An 8013-nucleotide genomic window follows, 5' to 3' on the forward strand; every position below is an offset into this window, starting at 1 on the left:
CAGAGAAGACAAAAATCAGGTGATCTATCTTTGTGAACACATTTGAAAATATTTTGTTAGCCTGTTCAAAGCAGACTTCTGTTGTTGTCTATAATAATCGATAGTATATTGGATTAACAGCCTCATCTTTTTAAGACAGGCTTTATAATCATATGGCTGACTAAGGGGCAGCAAAGAATAACCAACCGTGTAACTATCCTTTAACTTGTACCTAACAAAAATAGTAACTATAATCTCCCCTTTTATTCTGTAAAGATCCTTTTTCTGAAAATATCTTTGAACTATCTTTAAAGCTAGTTCCCTTGCAATAAGTACAAAATAAAACTATGACATATGCTGACAATCAATTAATCTGACAAGTTTGCATTAACACTGTCAAAACCAAACTAATGTCGAAATAGCTATAATTTTGGTTATCTAACACAGATTCTAACATATCGTCTCTAGCAAGAAACATATCATGTAAGCCTTGAATTCATTAAAATTTAAATCTTTTTTTTTTTTTTGAGACAGAGTCTTGCTCTGTTGCCCAGGCTGGAGTGCAGTGGCATGAACTGAGCTCACTGCAACCTCCACCTCCCGGGTTCAAGCGATTCTCCTGCCTCAGCCTCCTGAGTAGCTGGGAGTACAGGTGCACGCCACCACACCTGGCTATATTTTTGTATTTTTAGTAGAGACAGGGTTTCACCACGTTGATCAGACTGGTCTCGAATTCCTGACCTCATTATCCGCCCAACTCGGCCTCCCAAGGTGCTGGGATTACAGGCCTGAGCCACCAAACCCAGCCTCATTTAAATCTTACACATTTGTGGACAATTTCAAAGTTATCATTAACTTTTACCAGAAAATTTTAATGGGTCCTAATATTATAATTCCTCATTTAAAAAAAAAAAAACTAGCCGACCTGGCGCGGTGGCTCACACCTGTAATCCCAACACTTGGGGAGGCCGAGGTGGGTGGATCACGTGAGACAGAAGTTCGAGACCAGCCTGACCAACACGGAGAAACCCTGTCTCTACTAAAAATACAAAATTAGCCGGGCATGGTGGTGCAGGATCCCAGCTACTCAGGAAGGCTGAGGCAGGAGAATCGCTTGAACCTGGGTGGCAGAGATTGCCGTGAGCTGAGATCACGCCATTTTACTCCAGCCTGGGCAACAAAGAGCGAAACTCCATCTCAAAAACAAAAAAACAAAAAAAACTGGCCAATATTTAGATTCTTATAACAAAAAAAAAAACTGGTATGCTTGCAATGTCAGTTCATCTAAAAAATAAACTTCTAAAAGAAAGTTTAATTGGAATTTTTCATAAAAACTTTCAGGATGTGCCAATGCAACACTTAATGACAGAGATACATTCTGAGAAATGCACCATTAGGCAATTTCATTGTTGTGTGAACACCACAGAGGGTACTTACACAAGCCTAAGTGGTGTAGCTTATTGCTCCTAGGCTACAAACCTGTACAGCATTTACTGTATTAAACACTGTAGGCAACTGTAACACACTGGAAAGTATCTGTGTTTCTAAACTTTGGAAAAAGTACAATTAAAATATGATATAATTTTATGGGACCACTGTCATATATCCAGTCCGTTTTTGACTGAAACATCATTATGTACTATATGACTGTATTACATAAGGCAAAAGAACGAAATTACTGATCCAATAATTGGTATCTTTCTCCTTAGCTATATTGACAAAACAACAGAACTTATGAAGAAGAGGAGAACCATTCAACCTTTGCAGTAACAGTTCTGTACCTTGATTCTGGTGGTGGTTATGCAATCTACACACCTGTGATAAAATGGCAGAGAACTATACACACACATAGTACTGATGTCAATTTCCTGGTATTAATATTGTATTAAAGTTATGTAGGATATGTAACCAATAGGGGAAACTGGGTAAAACGTACAGTGCCCTCTCTACGATTTTTGCAGCTTCCTGTAAACTACAATATGCCAGAAGCATCCTAAGGACTTGCCAGCAGTTCAAGGGCTCACAATAATCCTATGAAGTAGGTACTATTTTTATCCCCAGTCTATTGATGGGGAAGCTGAGGTACGGATATTTTAAATGATTTGCCCAAGGTCACATAGCTAGTAACTGGCAAAATCAGGATTTGGACACAGGTGGTATGACTCTAAATTTTTGATTTCTGTGAAAGTCTGAGGAGCCACTAAAGGATCACAAGCAAAGTATGGCTGACAATCAAATTCACATTTTATTTTGGCAAGATACTCCAAGTAGGAGTTTAGAATGACTAATGAAAAAAACTTCAAACAAGATTAGTTAAGATACTGATGCAATAAACCAGAAATGATGAAGGCATGAAATAAGAGAACATTAATAGAAAGAAATGTATACAAAATATGAAACCAACTTGACTTCACGACTGGATGAAGAGTGAGAACTTAATCCAATTTCAAGGCTTGAGGATACCCAAGCCAAGAGTTTCATGTTTTAACAATACTGTTACATTATCAAAATCTTTTTTTTTTTTTTTTTTGAGACTGAGTCTCGCTCTATCACCCAGGCTGGAGTGCAGTGGCGCAATCTCAGCTCACTACAACCTCCACCTCCCAGGTTCAAGCGATTCTCTTGCCTCAGCCTCCTGAGTAGCTGGGATTACAGGCATCTACCACCACACTCAGCTAATTTTTGTCTTTTTAGTAGAGACAAGGTTTTGCCATGTTTGCCAGGCTGGTCTCAAATTCCTGACCTCAGGTGATCTGCCCGCCTCGGCCTCCCAAAGTGCTGGGATGACAGGTGTGAGCCACCATGCCCAGCCTAAATTATCAAAATCTTAAATCAGTTCAGTCTTAGTCATCCCTGTTTCAGCAGTAACCACAGCATTTCACTTTCTTGCTATAAAAATTGTGACTAGATACAAATTAAAGTTACTGCCACTTGGCAACTCCACACTATTTAATATGTATACAGTAATGAGGCTACTAATATTTTCAATACACCACATGTGGACCATCTCTGGACATAAGATAAACAAAGAAGCAGCCAGAGAGTATATTCAGCATGTGGAATTTAGTAAACATTTTTTATCACAATCCAAACTCTAAGAAAAACCTAGTGCCCTTTGACTGAATTAGAATCATTTTACCACTTAACAGGAAGGAGTCCAGTGCCACCCATTTTAAGGGTGAAAAAGTTAAAATAATTGATCACTTCAAAGCTAAAATCAGACTATTATTACCTTTTTTTTTTTGTAAATGTTAAAAAAAAAACACTATAGCCTAAGAAGCTGTCAAATATTGCATTAAGATTATAATAGCCACTGGAAAAACTTAATGTAACTTCAACCTTATTATCACTATGAGGGTAAAAACCATGCTAAAGCCAGGGCCCTTCCAGGAGCTAAATGCTCTTGGAAAGTGTCTAAAACAATGTTATAGTAAATTTCCAACTTGTTTCATCTAAGGTCAAAGAAAACAAATTATCTAAAGCACTGGATTATATTTGAATACACTGCAACTAAAAGTTTTACATCAAATAATCCCATGGAAAAATCTTTACTCTGTACCTATCACGGGCCCTAAATTCAGTAAGGGCAATGTGGGGGAATAGCTGCACCTAGGAATCCATGCTACGTGTTACTTAGTAGTATTTTGAGAAAACTTTCAATATCGATAGCTTCCATTTTGAGAGAACTATATTTTAACAAAATCTGTGAAAATAATGACTTGGAATGACACTGAAAACCTCCTTAGCTTCTATAATGTGGACAATATGTGCTGGTTACTCTTTGGTTTCTAGCTTCACTCAAAGTTCAAGGTCTCCTGCTATTTGTGGCTCAGATTCTCTCTTATGGGAGGCATGTCTGATAGATATATACCAATTTCGTAAATAAACAAACATAAAGGTATTTTATGTGTGAGTGCATGTGTGGGTGTACATATATAACACTCTAGACAAGCCATGCTTTTCACTCACAACAGTATTTTAATAAATTACAGTTGTACTAAAGTGAGAAGTAAAAGCCAACTGTTAACAGAAAAATCTAGCCAAAGAATAGCAAAGTGAGCTACAAAATTAATTCCAGAAGCCAAAGAACTAAATAATGCAGGTTCACAAAACAAACAAAACCAACACATTTTCAATGAGCACTATTCTGTTTATCTATAAATGTTCATGTATTTAAAAAGTTGAGTAGTATGCCAACTTTCACTTATGACAACATTCTACATAAATACCTAATTCCCAAGAGAAATAATTCAGGCTTAAAAAGCTGTATACAAAAAGAAGAGAAGCAAGAGCTACAAGGAAAAGAACAGAAGCAAATTACATGGTAGCTGCCTGAAACACTAAATGTGGGATGTACTGAATACAGTGTACAGGAGACTCAAAATGCACATATTAAGCCTAAATATTCCCAATGTATTCAATATCTACGAAACAAACAATAGAATTTCAATCAACACTTGCCACAAAAATTGCCATAAGCTGCTTGCTTCTATTTTTTAAATGATGTAACAATGACAGATTTGTTGTCACATATTTTGTAACTTATCAACACTGAGCTATTAAGTTTCTATTAGCAATGTTTTAACTGAGGATTTGGGCTAGAAGACTGAAATCTGTTCATACAGCAGTGAAAACGAAGCCTCACTAAAGGCATTCAACTTCCAGCTAAAGGCTCCTTTCCTTGATGCATATTTGTGATCATAAATAGTGTTCACTAAATGCAGTACACTAAACTAGCAACAGATTAGTTAAAAGTAGCTTAGATTTTCAACTTCCCATAATACAAGCAACATCTTTAGAAGCAATCACATTAAAATAAATGTGTCTTTCACAATTACGCGATGAAATTTTAAGCTGGACAAGCACCAATGCCCTGGTTTTCTACTTTATTCGTAAACCATATGACTCCCACATGCTGAGAATGTTTTATGCTTTAATCTGCAGTAAAGGCTTTACATCATTTTAATGCCCAGTACTTAAAATGCAATGGAATCACCCCCAATGAATGCTAGGAATATATTTGGTTTACACGTAATGATTTTGATCCCACTAGCAGTTAGAAAAAGTTTAATGAACGCTTTTCCCAGTAAATAACTTTGTACTTCCATGGACAAAACAAAAAGAAATTTTGAGGTAAGGGTGGATGGAAGAGAAATACTCATGCTTTTCCAATTCAAAACATTAACAAACATGTAGGTTTTTTACTTCTAAAATAACTTTTAAACATTTTTAAAAACCTCCATGACTATTATAATATGCTTCAGAAAAATAAAACAAAACACTCCGTTAAGTAGTTATATAGGATTTTTCTCCACCTTTTGCAAAGTAGTGTTTCAAGTTAAGACACAAGCTTAAAACAAATGATTCTGAAAATCCTGGTCTATCACAAACTAATGGCTTAGTTTGGAATCAACATATTGTATATTCTACATCTGAAGATTTAGAAACCACAGTTTTTTTCTATTCAGGTCAATTGAGGTATACATGCACCTCATTCTTTCAGTTCCCCTTATCTGTGTGAATGACCAACAGCAAACATTTCAAATAAATGGTTAGAGGACATACCATAAAATTACACACTATCAATGTGGTTTTCAGTTATCATAGAATCTAAAGGTCCCTTACTGATGATAGGTGGCAGATTCAAGAATTGATAAGTTTGGGGAATATATTCAATTCTCAACAGTTGAAATAGAAATTATGCCAATTTCTTTATTTTAAAAATCCGTTACACTAAAAAAATTGTCACATAAGAATTATTGAAGAACTTAAGAAGTACAAAATATGTGATCTTCAATTCTTCTAGTGTGTTATTAAATATTAAAAACTGTGAGAAATATGTTGCAATCCTTTTCAACTCTAATCGAAATTTGAAAAAAAATTTAGAATTCAAATTTCCCAACTTTGACTTAGAGACATAATTCAACTAGATCAAGCAACTTAATTGTACAATTTAAAAATAAGTTTAATGCAAAGCACTGCTATCCTGATGTGATAATTACCTGCGGCATAAATGCAAATAAATGCATTTAGTGATGCATTTTATGGTAAAACCACAAAAAGCACAACCATATTAGCACAAACTAAATGAAAAGACACAGGCAGTATTATGTCCATCAGAACGAGAAATGTTGTACTAAGCCAAGAAAGAAAGGAAGGACTTAAGGAAGGAAGGAGGGAGGATAGGAAGGAAGGAAGAGGGAAGCCAGAGGTTTCTATACCTGCAGGATCCCAGAGAAATGAGCTAGTCACATCCCTCTACCCTATATGATACATGGGTGATTTTTTTTAAGCTTCAGCGTAAATAAAAGCAGTAATCACTTTATACCATTCAACTTTACACAGTGTTATCTTTAATGCCAACTGCATTCTTCCCTTTACTCACCCAATGCTTCTTCACTGTTCCATTCCACCAGCTTTCAGGCAAATGCAAGACAGAACAGGGTGGAGTAGAAGAAAAATACAAGCAGCGCCTTTCCGCGCACCCCCTCTCCCGCAAATAATTTCCAACAGTTCTTCCTACTACGAAAATAAGTCGCCCTATCTCAAGATACACAACAGACATTCCGTCTCTTTAGTAGACATACACAGACGCGTACGCAATCCAGCACTCCCGACCCCCACCCCAGGCCCCCCAATCTTCAGCAATTATTCATCTAATTCACACGAAGACAAGATACCTCTACCTACTGTTTCGGGGTGAAGGTGAGTGGAGGACGCCTTTCAAAGTAGCCCCAATAGTGTAACCAAAACACGGTTCCGGAATAAAATATTAAGAAACACTTTTCCTTTCCCACCTATCTACCGACTTGAGGATGCAAAAAACCCATCTCCATATCACACCATCTCTACAGTTCTTGTGGCTGGAGTTTGGGGTGGAGATTCGTCCAGGGGAGGGGGCGGAGGCGAGTGGCGGAGTGTGAGCGGGCGACGGGACACGAGCGAGTTGCTGAGCCCGGCTGCCCCGCACCACGTCGCCAGCCCAAATGCCCAGCACCAGGACCTCACGCCCGCCCCTCAGCCCAGGCCCAGAGCGAGCGAGGACTCGCGCTAACTTCCCATCTACAGACACCGCTCCAAAACAAGCAGAGCACACAAGTACACGTCACACAGTTTAAACACACTTCCACACCCCAAACAAACCCACACACCTGCAAATCACCTCACAGTTTCCCGAACTCCACACCACAGACCCCACCTCCAGGATTCAAACCTTCCGCTCATAGTAGAGGAAACTAGAAGAGTTAGGGGGCAGTCGACGCCTTTCCAGGACCGGCCCCCACGAACTGCCCCACCCCACAGCCCGCGTCTGGATCACCCACTCGGAAGCCCCCTGCTTCCTCCCTCCTCTCAATCCGGCCGCTAACGAGACCCATCCCCAGCGTCCGCTCACTTCCTCCCCAAAACCCCTCCAAAAAAAATTGTTTTAAATGAAGAGAAAGAAGTGAGGAAAGAGACTTGAGGTTGTCCGGCTTCAAAACCGCTCGACTCACCTCAGAATCCTCGCTGAGTTCTCTCCGCCCGGCAAAGCCCCCTCCCCAACGTCCCAGTACGAAGGGCTGAGGTAGGGAGGAGGGAAAGCGGGAGGGGGAGGGGTGTCTTCCGCGTGGGGCGCCCGTCGGGAGGGGACTGGGGAGGGGTTGAAGCCGGCGCAGGAAGAGGAGAAGGGGGAGGGGAGGCCCCTATCTCCCAGTCTCCCCCTGAAAAACCTCCCTTGTCTCAATCACATCAGACTGACTGTCTTTGTCTGGCTGACAACCGCCATATTGATACAAACAGCCCCGCTCCCACCTGCTGCCGCCCGGCGTCCCTGGGAGTTGTAGTTCCTGCCTCCCCTGAGTAAAAGCGTGGAGCCCGGCGCCTAGAGCTCCAAGAGAACTACAACTCCCGGCAAGCCACGTGCCCATCCGGCTTCCCTTTGGGAGGAGGGGAAAGGGGACCCGGAGCCGTCGGGACTACACATCCCAGAACACCATGGGCCCCAGGCGCGTAAGGGGGACATGATATCATGCTGGGGTGGAGACGGAGGACGCA

At 40.1% G+C, this 8013-nt stretch overlaps 1 protein-coding gene across 3 annotated transcripts in view; it reads right to left on the bottom strand.

Moving 5' to 3' along the window:
• The window catches only part of HMBOX1 (homeobox containing 1), a 166859-nt gene extending 159102 nt beyond the window's left edge, over nucleotides 1-7757 (bottom strand). For 2 of the 3 annotated variants that reach the window (XM_011944551.1, XM_011944550.1), the window contains exon 1: nucleotides 7473-7757. The gene's annotated coding sequence lies outside the window, so the exon portion shown is untranslated. Of the gene's footprint in view, nucleotides 1-6364; nucleotides 6396-7130 lie in introns of all 3 variants that reach the window. The other variant, XM_011944552.1, reaches the window with a different exon arrangement.
• Nucleotides 7758-8013: the final 256 nt, after the last annotated feature.

Source organism: Colobus angolensis, unplaced genomic scaffold (genome assembly GCF_000951035.1).
Source record: "Colobus angolensis palliatus isolate OR3802 unplaced genomic scaffold, Cang.pa_1.0 Scaffold233, whole genome shotgun sequence".
NCBI lineage: Eukaryota > Metazoa > Chordata > Mammalia > Primates > Cercopithecidae > Colobus > Colobus angolensis.